The 14,608-nt window shown below is 39.9% G+C and overlaps 1 pseudogene; it reads left to right on the top strand.

The window, feature by feature from the left end:
* The window catches only part of LOC124973742 (cyclin-dependent kinase 17-like), a 127,133-nt pseudogene extending 113,075 nt beyond the window's left edge, over positions 1-14,058 (top strand).
* Positions 14,059-14,608: the final 550 nt, after the last annotated feature.

The raw sequence follows: 14,608 nt of genomic DNA on the forward strand, positions 1-14,608 counted from the left end.
GGGAAGTGTAGAAAGTAGTGGAAGAGAATGGGAGAGCAGAGACTGAGATTGGAGTTTCTGATGATCTCATGGTTGTGGCATGCCTGGTGCCTGGGAATAATTCTGTATAAGGGCACAGGATGCTGGAATGCTGCTTTGGCAATGAAGAGACCTATCAATCCTTCTATCATTATAACCCCTTATTCCACTCAGCAAATTAAATGGCTAAGCAATAATGATGATGATTGGTCAGTATTATATTGTTCCACCTCAGTTCAGTTTCATCTGCACTTGTTCATGATCAACTTCATACTATAATAGTTCAATCCAACTCGGCACAAGTTACTGAGCTCGCAGCTGTGGTGTTGGCTTTTAAAGTAGCAGATAATCAGCTGTTTAATCTCCTATCTGATAGTTCATATGTTGTTAATGCTTTAAATGTTCTTGAAACTGTGCCATGTATATAGGACATATTAGGGCTCATTCTAATTTACCGGGACCTTTAGCTAGAGCAAATGATTTGGTGGATATGGCTACCAAATCCGTTTTTGTTTTTTCCATAGAGGAACAAGCAAAACTCTTTCATGAGAAATTCCATGTAAATTCCACTACCTTGAGTAGAAAATTTCCTATCTCTAAATGTGTGGCTCGGCAAATAGTAAAAAATTGTCAACACTGTGCTCCTTTGATCCCAGTACAATCTTTTGGAGTCAATCCCAGGGGACTGTTACGTAATCATGTTTGGCAAATGGATGTAACTCATATTCCTGAATCCGGTACTGTAAAGTATGTACATGTGTCAGTAGACACTGCTTCAGGGGTCATCATGGCTTCTGCTCACTCTGGAGAAAAGGTAAAAGATGTCATTCAACACTGCCTACAAGCGTTTGCTTGCTGGGGCACACCTAAAGTTATAAAAACAGATAATGGTCCTGCTTATACCTCCAAAAGCTTTCGGCTATTTCTACAAACATTTAATATTCAATTGATTACTGGTATTCCCTATAATCCACAAGGACAAGGTATAGTCGAGAGGACACATCTCACCTTAAAAAATTGTCTTAATAAACAAAAAGGGGGAATAGGAGCCTCTTTTAAATCTCCCAGGGACAAAATTAATCTGGTTCTTTTTATTTTAAATTTTTTGACTATAGACAATTATGGACACTCTGCGGCTGATCGCCATAGCAACCCTTCCCCTGTCCCTCAAACATGGGCCAAGTGGAAAGACATATTGACAGGTTGCTGGAAAGGACCAGATCCAGTATTATGTTGGGTCCGAGGGTCTGTTTGTATTTTTCCACAGGATCAACAAACTCCGATCTGGGTTCCTGAAAGACTGACCAGACCTATACAACATGGAAGTGATACTACTCCTCCTCACGATAGTGAGCCTTCCCATAACTGCAAAGACACAAGCGGACAGCCAGACCCGGAACCTGTGGGCAATAAAGCTTGGCCATATCCTTTGCCATTAACTAATACTTCCTCTCTACTCCCTCCATTTTTCACCACCAATGTGGCTACAGGATTACCCACTACACTTTATGATCCAGAGACTCAACCATATAATTCTTCCGCTTTCTCCCTCCCTGGAGCCTTATGCTTTGATATACCTGAGGATAATGCTATTAGTAATAATAACTCTAGCCCTTGTATTGTTCTCCAAAAGCAGGTACAGGGTCTCTTTTATAAGAGTATGGAATCCCCTTATGCTCCGCTCCATGGTTGTGCTTCGCTTGGTGTTCAGTTTGCCAATAATAATTTAATAACCACATCAAGGACATACTGGGAAGGGGAAGCTACCTTGATCACAGGATTTGTACCTCACAAATTACCTCTTCCCACTAATGGATTTAAAACTCCCAGAGTTTTTCCTCCATGTAATCCAAAATTTTCCACACCTCCCATTTGGACAGGTTGTCAAAATACAAAGCGAGCGACCCCAGTTCAACATGGATTTTTCTTCACACCAAATTTTACTTCCCAGCGTACCACTGATAATTTTGCTGATCATGACACCATGGGCATGGAGCGCGTTAATCCTTTTGATAGCTGGTTGCTATTCACCTTGACTTCAGGATATAATAACTTACAACCTCTTTTTGCTCTTAAAGGAGGATCTTTTAGACAATGCGAATGGAATTCTTCGACGTGGAGCGGAAAAAAATGCTGGAGCTGAGACTAATACTAACTGTACTAAAAACATTACATTCTCATCCACTCCAGCCTGTGTGTTCCCTCCTTTTATGTTTCTACTAACCAATATTTCCAATAACAGAACCATTGATTGCTCTCAATCTAGTTGCTACCTTTCTCAATGTTGGAATGCTACCAATTTCTCCCATGTGGTCTTAATGCGCATCCCTACCTTCCTACCTATCCCAGTCTCTGTTACAGATGCAGAATTACCAGTGCTACTATCAAGAAATAAAAGACAATTTGGCATCGCAGCAGCTGCTGCATTGACAACTACTATACAGACAGCGACTGCAGTCAACCGTTTAGCTGAAAACACAGCTACTGCCTTACAAACTCAAGAGACTTTAAACCAACATTTAAGGGCAGGCTTACTCCTGGTGAATCAAAGAGTGGACCTATTACAAGAACAAGTGGACATATTACAAGAACTTTTGGGACTGGGATGTGTTTACTCTTTAAGAGCTGTTTATGTTACCCCTATTGTATATGATAATTTCAGCACTGCAGCTAAGTTATCTAGTAATTTGTCACTTTACCTTACTTCTACTTGGTCATGTCAATTTGATAATCTTACCTCACAACTTAGAGCCGAAATTGTCAAAGCTAATTCTACTGGGGTACATATTGCTTCTGTATCTGAGATGGCTAAATGGTTTTCTTCTGCTTTCGATTTTGTAAAACAGTGGGCAGGTCTGGGCACTTTGGGACTGCTTCTCCTCATTGGTATCCTTTTCCTCACTCGTCTGTTTGTGCATCTACGAGCCAGCCAAAACAGGGATTGGATTATCTTTCATCAGGCCATGACCGCCCTAGAGGCCGGCAGCTCCCCACAAGTGTGGCTCTCGATGCTGGACCGGTAGTCAAAGACGGGTAATGAAGGAGGTGGCTATGTACCAACCTAAGACAGGAGCTGCAGCATGCACTGCAGACTCTGATGACGGGTAAGGACATATGCTGACCACTCAACCTAAGACAGGTCTGATCTTGATCTCAAGTTTATAACTCATGTGAAGAAAAATTTTTATGCTAGAAAACCACAATATTTCACCAACTCCACTTCTCCTGTGTCTGCCCACTTTAGAATGACTTTTAACAATGGATTTCCTTGAGAGCTTCACAAAGCTCCTAACATTAAACATTGCAACTGTGGATTGCAACTGTGAAAAAGCTACTTAGATGTCCTAGTTTCTGTAACTTTCCTGAATACAGAGAATAATGTTTTCATAGTCATAATCTGATAATGAGACATATATAAATAAGGATTGCTGGTATAACTCTTTATATCTACATCTCCATCAGAGAGCAGAGCTCCACTTTGTCCTAGTGTGATTTTCAAAATCTTTGTGAATCTAGATATCCTAATCCCCTTTTGCCCCTCACTGGAATTGAATGTTTGGCCACACTGGTCACAGCAGGGGAATCTGCCCAGAATTTTTTTATTTGTCTCCAGTATCTGTTTTCTCTTCTTCCAGAAGTAACTCCTGATATTTCTTGGGGTCCTTCCTCTGCATTTTACCCTATATTGGGTGAAGTGGGAAGATGATCAAGTCTAAGAAATCAGAGTATAGAAACCCCCTGAACAAGGAAACACAGCTTGCCAAGTTGGCTTGAACTGGTCCACACAGGCTCTTTCAGAGGCCAACAAATGACTGGTAGGAGATGAGCATGAAAAGCTTACTGCCATCTTGTAGCTACACAGGAAGCCAGAAAATAGGATGGAAACTAAGAGATGAATAGACAAGAAAAAAAAGGCATTACTGAAACCAACTGTTCCTGCAGTCAGAACTACCCTCATTGTTATCACCTGAAAAAGAAAACACTGCCCCCACCTTTGTCTATGTTAGTTTGAGTTGATTTTCTTTCACTTGAAAACAAGAGTGCCTACTGACCTACTGTTTTTCTCAATTCCCCTTCATTTGTAGTAATAAAGGGACAAGAGAATGGTAACAAAGAAAAACAGAAGATTAACTATCAAAAAAATCCAATTACCTAATTAATCAATAGGCAAGTGAATTAAACAAGCACTTCTCAAAAGAAGAAATAAAATGACAAAAAATATAAATGGAAATATGTTGAAAATCATTAGTAATTAGGGAAATATAAATCAAAACTACACTGATATTTCATCTCACATCAGTCAGAATGGCATTCATGAAGAACACAAATAATAGATGCTGGAGAGGATATGGAGAAAAAGGAACACTTACACAATTAATGGGACTGAAAACTAGAATAACTATTATGGAAATCATTATGGTGTCTCCTCAAAAGACTAGGCATGGAATGACCATATGACCCAGCTATACCACTCTTTGGTATTTATCTTGAAGAACTAAAGTCATCATACTACAGGGATACCTACTTATCCATATTTATATGGGCACAATTCACAATTGCTAAACTATGGAACTGGTCTAGGTGTCCATCAATTGATAAATGGATGAAGAAAATGTCATAGAGATACACAATCAATTTTTATTCAGCCATAAAGAAAAATAAAATTGTGTCATTTGCAGGAAAATGCATGGAACTAGAGATAACCATGTTAAGTGAAATAAGTCTAACTGAAAAGGTGAAGGGTTATATGTCTCCCTAGGGGAGCTAGAAGGGTGAAAAAAGGAAAACAAACCTGGGGGTGGATCTCCTAAAAATCAAAGGGAGATCAGTAAAGGAAAGGAACCAAGGGGTGGGACCAAGTGAGGAGGGAGAGGGGAAGTGCTGGGGGATTATATTGTTTAAATAATAGTGTTGGATTGTGTGCATGTACAAATATGGAACAATTCTGAGCATTATGTACAACTATAATACACTAATAAAAATGTGGAGAAAAGAAATTAAATCCATACAAGCCTTGAGAATGACCTAATTCTGGCCATGATTTGGAGCACATCTTTCAAGAGTCCTAGAGACTTTCTTCTGCTTTCATATGCTCCTCCCTATGCAAACAAGGTTTGCTTCTCTGGGTACCATTGATAACGCGTTTACCGGTGACGAATTCTGCTCCTTCTAATGTTGAAGATTGAACACTAGAGAAGCATGCCAAGGCAAGCATATTAATCAGGTTTTATTTAAGGATTAATAATACAGGCTTCTCCCAGCAGGAAGAGGGGGCCATGGCTGATGTCCTAAAGTCCCAAGAAGTGTGCTCATCCTACATCTTTTATAGGTTAAAGTTTCTTTTGTTCTCCAGTTCTCTCCCCCCTTGTCTCTCCTTCCTGCCTACGTGACTAGGCCTGGTTTTTCATTAAGTGAGAAGCCATGAACAGGGGAATGGCCAGGGTGATTCAGGCAGATAAGGGCCCAGGGGGCACCAATTAGCAGTCCCTTGTTTGCAGTCCTTGATAAAGGCAGGTAAATTTGGTAATCAATGGGCTCCGGAGATTCTTGACATTTTATTTTTCCAGGGGCAGTCTCCAACTTCCAGAGGCAGATGGCTTTATGGCCTCCATTTCCTCGATTTGACCCAATCCCCTATTTCTACACTAACTACCTGTTCTTAATTCTGGCTTCACCATCATAGACCCTGAAGCCTCAGTGTGCTGAGGTCCATTGCATTGAGGTATCAGGAAGTGATACGCATCCAGAATCTTTGACTAGAGGGAGCAATGGCCATGTTACTGTGGCATGAATGTCCTTTAAAATTTTACAGTCTTCCTACCCGTGCAGGGCAAGCTGACTATCTTCCCACAGTCCAGAGTCCTGAGAGGTGGCAGAGCTCTCTTCACAGACCGTAAAAACAATCATGTGGAGGAGAGCTCATAAAGTGGCAACACGCCATTTTCTTCTCATAGGAAGTGTAATCTGTTTGCAAAGAGAAAAAAGACCTGTCTTTTTTGATGCTTTCAAGTGTCCACTGGGAAGGTAGCTGAGGAGGTATGAAGAGAACTAGCATTTGAATCCTGGGTTCAAGTTAGGCACCACTCCTGACTATGGAGGACTTTGATCTGCTCCTGTGTCTCTTTTTTGACCCAATTTTATTGCCAGGACAAGAGTGTTCAACAGGAACCATGTTTGCACACTTACTCTTCTCAGGTGCAGTTGCTTTCCTATCCTCCCACCCCTGGCAGCCCTTCCTATTCCCCACATTAAGACAGGAGGGCCTAACAGAATGTACAGGGCTGGGTGCACCACATAGAAGCTTTGTAGATTTGGCATTGCTGTAAGTGTACCTTGGGTTTGTATTAATCTGGTATGGTAAGACTCAGAAACAGCTTTGACTCTCAAATATGGCTTTATTTTCTTACAAATATTTGTGCAGGGCTATGTGGGAATTATTGAATGGTTATGGAAAATAATAGTCTTATGAGACAGCTCCCCCAAAAATGGAGGAACAGTGTGGCTTGGAAGGAGAGAGGGGCAATTGACCAAACACTTAACTTTTCCCAGGGCATTATTTCCTAATAAAAATGGGCCCTGGGGCAAAGGGGTGCATACTGAAGTCTGGGTCCTAAATCTTGAAATTCTTCCATGTCAAATTGGTCATAAATGACAATGGGCAAGATTTGAGTACTCATCCCTCGGGATCCAGACAACCCTGAGTTTCAGACTTTTTACAACTACCCTCCTAAATTAAAGTTTTAACCTGAATAACAATCCCCTGATGATCAAAACTGCATGTACACGGCTTCCAATTACATCATTGTACCCTATAAAATCAAAATCTCATCTGTAGCTGATGGCCATTTTCCCATCCAGAAAGTGAACCCCCACAGTGCCCAAGTCCAAGAAGTAATAAAGTCTTCCCTGAATTTGCTGAGGTCTGCCTCTTGTCATTTTGTGCTTACAGTAAGAACCCTTTCTTCAAAGCCTTCAGCTCTTCTTACTTTTGGTAGGGCTCTAACAAGTGTACATCTTAAATTATATTAAAAAAATTGCTTTTCATTTGAGTTGTCCATGTAGGACTGCACAGGCTGTACTCTGCTGCAAGGTGTTTAAGACCAGGCTAGTCAAAACTGACTTTTTCATATCTATTCTTATGAATGAGCTGAGATTACTCAGAAATCACACTTTAGCATGCATGTGCAGCCTCCTGACTCCTTTTTCTTTCCTCTCCCAGTGGTGCCATGTGCCAGGATAGATCAGGTCAGTGTCTTGATGAACAAATGTGGTTTCCCTTGGAAGTATCAGGGACATTTCTGTCTCCAATGACCCTCTTCTTTGGAGAAGGTGCACCATGAACTGGCTTTCTGTTCTCTAGAGACCTCTTGATCTTCCTGACTGGCAGATTGGGTAATTCATCAGACTTTCAGAGTTCTTAGGGTATTGGGGTTCAATATAGACTGATCCCCAGAGAGTCAAAGTGCACACATGGCAATGCAAATCACACAACGAGGTTTTATTGCAAGCTCAAGCTTGGACCACAACCAGCCTCTCAGACAACTACCATGGCTGAGTGGGGAGTGGCCCTGAGGGATGAGAAGACACTCTACTTAAGAAATTTCCAATCATTCACCTACAAAGACCTGTACATTATTGGTTAGCATTTGAACAGCTAAACATTTGTTCTCTTTTGGTTTGTTCCCGCCAATTTATTTGAATCTCATTGGGTCCCACCAGAACTGAATGGTCCTGGAGGAAGAAGGAAGTAGGGAGGGGGTGAACTATGCAGGAGATGAGTCAGGGCTAGGCCCCCTCCCCTGTCCTTGATATATAAGGTTTCTGGGCAGCTGCCCATTTCTCAGACAGATATCTCTTAACAGCCTTGATAAACTCTGGGGACCCTGTACATCCTGTTTGTCCTGTATTGGCTCTTGAGGGTAGCACCTGCATGCCCTTTCCTGGGGGGATTTACAGGCCAGTTCCCAAAATGGCTTGTTCATACAACATGGCATCACAGATGTCACCTTGTTCTCAACAAGGGGAGTCCCTCCTATCATTCTCTGGATACTCACTGAACTTCGAGGGCAAGGGCCAATTATTGGCTTTTTTTTTGCCTTGGCCCTTTTACTTCCTTAATTTGGTCTCCAAGTTTTTTATTTTTAAACATTCAGCAAGGCAGTTGCACAAGTCTTAAGGAGGGAGTAACAGGTTATAACTTCAATATCTCTAATTCTACAGTCATTTAACCCTCTCTTTAATTGGGGTCTGTATTAGTAGTGGAATTATTACCTCTGGTCTGTTCTCTGTAGCTGATTACCTATTACCTCAAATTAACTCGGGTTGTTATATTAGAAGTTACACTTCTGTGTAGTACTAACACATAACAATTACAGTTTTCAAGGAAAATACAAAATGAAAGTAACAATAGCAAAAATGCATTCAGTTTGTATAATAGCCTTGATCCAAGAAACACAACTTTTTTTATAATCCCAAATCTTACTTAGTTTTATCTCCTGTTTATTTTGAGACAACGGTAGTCTTTAAAACAAAAATTGATCTTTTGAACACAACTTTAAATGAGCATAAGTCTAATCTATTTGGAAGCCATTCTAACATGGAGTAAGGTGAGAGGCAGAGCCTTATCTCAGGTTAGGTTTACTCTTCACAAATAACAGTACAGCATTATATCTGAAACATGAATCAAAGAAAAGCTAAAGAGATTTTTTTCTTTTTTGTTGAAAAGCAGCAAAATACTTGTATGTTTTACAATATCCACCTTTAAATAGATCAGGCTCTCATTATCTTTTAAAAATACATTTAAATTTTTTATCCCAGTGTAAAAAGTAATATAAGATTTTACATACATCTTATAGATAACAGGTTCAGTTACAGAATATTAAATGATATAAATTTCCAATTTAATTTTTTTATTTCTATATGATTTAAAATTACCAATTTAGACAACTTTGGAGAAAACCAGCTTGGTAAAGTGTTCTTTCAAGCTTTATATTTATAATTTGTATCTTAGAAGAATATGAGTATACTTAATATACAAAAAAATGTTAATTATTATCACCATTATACAGATGTCCTTATATTAACTAGGTTTAATTTTCATAGTAAAATTCAGAATCCACAAATATTTACAGGCTTGCAGAGTTTAGCAGCACTAGTAAAAGTAAATGATAGCCTTCATTTTCTTATACATTTAGGGAACAGTGTTAATAATTCAAATTAGACATAGTCAAAGTAGGCAGATACAGGTAGGTTTTCTAGATGGCACTGTTGCCCTATGCCAGATGTAAGGTATAAAAGAGCACTTACTGGTTAAATCTACATTAACTTTTATTTTTAAACTTATTTGAATATTTAGGTAAGGCTCAGATGAATATATTTAGTTTCAGATGTGTACATATTTCTAGTCAGGTATATTTATGTTATTCATGAAAATCAAGCCTGGTCAAGATCTTAAGTCATTTGTTTCTCTGACAAAGAAAAATCCTAAAAGCAGTAGACATGACATTTTAATGTTTTAAAACTGTCAAGTCTTGCACAAATCTGTATTCATCAGTGTGAGGTTTTTTAACAGGCAGAGAGGCAGAGTAGGATATCGGGAAAAGCAGACTCATTGTACAATTTAATCAACTGTCTAGAAAAGAATAAGCACCTCTTCTTTTATTGTTATTTTATTTTCAAAGACAGAATTTTTATTCATTGTAGACAAATGGGACACATCTTTTGTTTCTATGGTTGTGCACAATGTAGATTTATACCATTTGTGTCATCACACATGTACACAGGATAATGATGTCTATCTCATTCCATTTTTCATACCCCCTCCCTCTCATTTCCCCCTCTGTAATCTAAAATTCCTTCATTCTTCTCTCACCTACCACCCCACCACCCCCATTATGTATCATCATCTACTTGTCAGAGAAAGCATTCTGCCTTTGTTTTTTTGGGATTGGCTTGTTTCACTTAAAAAGATATTCTCCAATTGCATCCACTTATTTGCAAATGTCATGATATTATTCTTCTTTATGACAGGATATTATTACATCATGTATATATAACAGTTTATTTATCCATTCATCTATTGAAGGGCATATAGTTCAGTTCCACAATCTAGCTATCATAAATCGAGCTGCTATTGTTTTGTTCCCCTGGGGCAAGCTATTCCCTTCTAAAACTAATCTTGGTTAAGATAACATTGATCACTTTTCACAGGGTCACTTTTTCTTAAAAGGCCTTTCTCACTTCTAGTAGACCTCCAATAGAGCAGGTTCTGTTTTCTTTTCCTGGAAGATACTTGCTCTTGAAATTTTTAATTTTGGTGTGAGTATGTTATCTGTACATTTAATTTACAAAACAATTTTTATTGCAGCAAAGGGATTAGACAGTTTGGCACATTTAATATCTGTCTTAAATCTCTTTTATTTTTTCCAATTTACACTCAAGGGGTTGTAACACAGGTCATTGTTTGACCAGTTCTCCTTACCATCATCAAAATGCCATCAACTTTAAGTGAGTTCCCCATTGTTAATTGTACCCATAGACTTTCTCTTTACATACTTTTGTATATAAAGGCACTGTCTAGTGAAGGTAACAAAATTATTAGGAACAACTTTCTTCAGAAATCAGCAGGTCAAAAGATGGATATTTGAATACATAGGGACTCAAGGAAACCTTTGTATTTTAGCTCTGTGGGTAAGAGGTAAGGCCTGCACCCAGAAGTTTCCCCTGATCAAATAGGGAAGATTTTAATAAGGGGAGACACTTTTGTTCTCACATTATAATTTAATAATATTAGAACCCATTGTTTCATTTCTTGTGATTGGCAGCTTTCATCTTCCATCCCCATTAAGATAGTTTAGTGAATTGTCAATGAATATAATGGTCCCCAGATAGGGTTTTTTTCAAATGTAAAGGCAACCCTGTGAGGTTAATCATTTCAGTCTACTCCTTTGTCCCAGAGTGGCAGCGAAATAAAAATGGGGTTGGACACAAATGGAAGTTATAAAAAATTAAGACTTAAAAACTAAAAGCACACAGCCAATTAGAAAGTTATAGGCCAAGTCAACAGCCTTGGTACCTCCCCAAAAACTGTACAGAATAGATTTCAACAATTAGCCTTAACACTTTTAGTGTCTGTTGAGTATTAACATTGATAAACATCTTTGTCCAAAGCCTATTTTATGAACTAGCATACTCAAGTGGAGAAGCTTTCCAAAATTTCTCCCTCACATCACAGGGAGATCCATCTCCTTTTATCCTTTCATTTAAAACTAATTTTATTTCTTTTCTTTTTGTCCTCTGCCACCATCCATGAATTTCATTCTTTGAATCCAAGAAGCAAGAACCAAGAAAGAAAATCAGTGAGGTCTATGGTTCATATAGGTTCATTCATCTGCAGAAGCTGTGAACTGAGCCCTGTTCTCAAACTCTGGTTTTATTCTCATGGGCAAAGAGTGGCTGGAAAGTAGTGTAGAGGCCACATACTCCTTGCCTATTTCTCTATAGACCAGACAGCTTCACTGGGATTTTCTTTTTTTTCCTTTATATCAGGACTGTGTCCCTGACACACAGCAATATGATTTGCAGCTGCCTGGGGCAAGACTGAGAAGTAGTACTCATAATTGTTAGCACTAGTTTGGAAAGAAAAAAAAATAAATCTTACTTTGTTGTCCTGCCATACTCACACATTAGAGGGAGCACCTTTTTGCATCAAACTTAGTTTTTGCCTGTTAATATTTATTGTGTAATCACATACATGCCTGTGCATACAGAATATTTTGTTTATTTTATCTCTGACATACCAACTCCCAAGTGCAAGATTGTAATAATACAGAAAACCATTCAAAGAGCAGAGTGTTAACAGTAATACATCATCTTTTTCTTAGACAGGTTTATACATGTAGGTGGCCCATTCAGCCAAGATCTTTCCCAAGAAACAATATGTAGAATCAACACAGTATTTTCCATGTCTTAAGGGACCAGAAACAAATGCAACAAATAAAACTAGAGATGGACAAAGAGGATCTCCAAACCATTGCCAACAGAGGAAAACTTTTAAAACAGAGAGACCAGATAAGGGAAATTCCACCAACTTCCCAATTACCACTAAACCATCACTTCTACACCAGTAGCACCACAGATGTCAACACAAAAAGGGACTAGATATTCCCACAAATGGGAACCAGATGTGTAGAATCAAGGGTCTTGATGTGCACACCAAGTAGCTTATCAAATGGCTGAGGTGTCCAGTCATTAGTGCATTCAGTTTCCTTTTTCTCAAAGTAGACCAAGATGGAGCAATCCTTAAAATGCAGGAAAGGAAGGCTGGAGTGCCCTCAAGCAAAGGGGTCTTCAGCAGCTGCTGGGAATCCCTCAGTCTCTCCCTTTACTTACAGGAATAACTCCTCTGGATCAATCCAAGGCAAGCTCTGCCATCTACTAATTTTCCAGTAGTTAGCTCTCAAAATGTTTGCCATACATTTTCATTCAGTATGGAAGTGCAGTTGCTTTCAGTGCCAGGCATACCCAAGAAAGCAAGGGTTGGGAGCTGCTCTTGGGTTCCCGGGTATGGAACAAATTTGTAATTAAATGTCCTGTTCTGGTCCCCAATGACAATTAAATAACAAGGACATGGTTTTGAGAAAAAAAAATATTGCTTTGATAGCAAAGGAGAAACATAGGGGACTCCTGTCACAAAGCCTGTGATTCTCCCCATCAGGAGGAACAAGAGCATGTTAAAGAAACACTTCAAAGGCTACATTCCTAGTGTGCCCTGACAGTGGGTCCCAGAGTGCCCTGATGGTGTGCTAACATTGACTTGAAATTTGGAAGATATTCATTTCTGAGAACTTCTGAAAGATATCTCCTTCCTGTGGAGAACAGATAACCCAGTGCAATCTTGTTCCCCACTCCCAGGTTAGGGAGGGGGAAAGGGAGAAGAGAAAAAGGAAAATATACCACTTTTAATAATAAGTCTCAGATCTATATTCAAAAAGTTAAGTGGACCACTTTCACAGTTACACCCACCTCCTCTGCATCAGGGCTGCTGTGTTTGAACCTAGGGCTCTCTGAGACAGTGGACAAACTGATGAAATTTTAGTTCATAGAAAAGCAACCCTCCTGCCCTGAGATGACTCAAACAAAAACATAAGTCATTCATGGCCCTTGAAATTGAAGCCGGGATCACCATCATCACCTGGAAGCTAGGAGTGAACTTTCTGTAAAATAGACACAAGCATAATGTGGTCTTTTCTGTCTTTGGTTGTATCTGCACTGTACTGGTACATGCTTCTGGTACTCTCTGAAATATTTCTACTCACAATGTAGCAGTATTGAGGAGGAATCTTTATGAAGAAATCCTTGGAAGACAGGAAAGTTAAGTATTTATGGAGACATGCAAAGATGTAAAACAGTCCTCAATTTGTACCTACATATCATCCCTTACTAGCTCCACAACATAAAGTCAGTATTTGATCTCATCTATCTTGGATTTGATTTTCTTTAAGAAGGATTGGTAGGAATACTAAAGAGTCTAGTAAGCACTTAGTACTTTATAGCATTTTGGTGAACACCCAGTAACTATGGTTTTTATCATATTAAAATTATTTACAAATGATGTGATTGTTCTGGCTTAAACACAGCAAAAAGTGAGTCTGACTGTTGCAAAGACTGAGTCTTGCAGAAGCATGGGAGAGCAAGAACTGAAGATGAAGCTGTTATTTCAAACTTTATTAAGTCTAAAACAAGCTTCAGATGCCCAGAGGATATTTCCTCAAATGCTGGGCCTACCCGTAATGCCATGACCATGGATGCCACTGCTGCTGCCTGCACATCCTCTCTAGGAGCTGGGGTGCAGCTGCCACAGATGCCTGGAGGTCTTTTCCCTTGGTGCCACTGCTCCATGTACCTGTGCCTCAGCTGCACCTGATGCTCCTGCTTCAGGTGCCCAGAGGTCTTTCTCCAGGCCCTGCTGCTGCTCTTGATGCTGTCACAGTCAGCATCACCTGGAGGTCTGCTGCCCTTGATCGTGCCTTGGATGCTTGACTACCAACTACATTGCTGCTGCTGCTGTTAACACCAAAGCTCTTATTGCTCCCAGAAGGTCACCTAGAGTTCTCTTCTCTGGGTGCTGCTGCACTTGCAGTCAGAGGCGCAGTTGCCACTGATGCCACAGCCACCCCACCTGCTGCAAACATCACTGATGACTGCAGCTCTTGCTGACCCCCTGCCAGCTACCATTGACTCATGCTCCTACCACTTCCAACACTGCCCAGAGGTCCACTGCCAGGGAGACTCCAGGTTTGTTTGCATGTGGTCACATTCACTTTAAGTTGTCAACCAGATTCTGGGGTTAGTTTGAGGTGCCAGTGGGTTTGGTGCCACTGCCATTTTGGGGCACAGTTGCACCTGTCTGGGAACACTGGCCAGGACCTTGAGGTTCAGTGTCAGGGTGCCTATGGGTTTGGCTGAAAATGGGTCTTCCTCTTGGGAGTGTGGGATGCTCCCATTTAGTACAGCATCTCAGAATTGCTCATCCCTGGTTGTCTCTCTCCAAATTCCACTGGCATTTTGATCCTGGCATTACAATATGGTC

This window comes from Sciurus carolinensis, unplaced genomic scaffold (assembly GCF_902686445.1).
Source record: "Sciurus carolinensis unplaced genomic scaffold, mSciCar1.2, whole genome shotgun sequence".
In the NCBI taxonomy this organism is placed as follows: domain Eukaryota; kingdom Metazoa; phylum Chordata; class Mammalia; order Rodentia; family Sciuridae; genus Sciurus; species Sciurus carolinensis.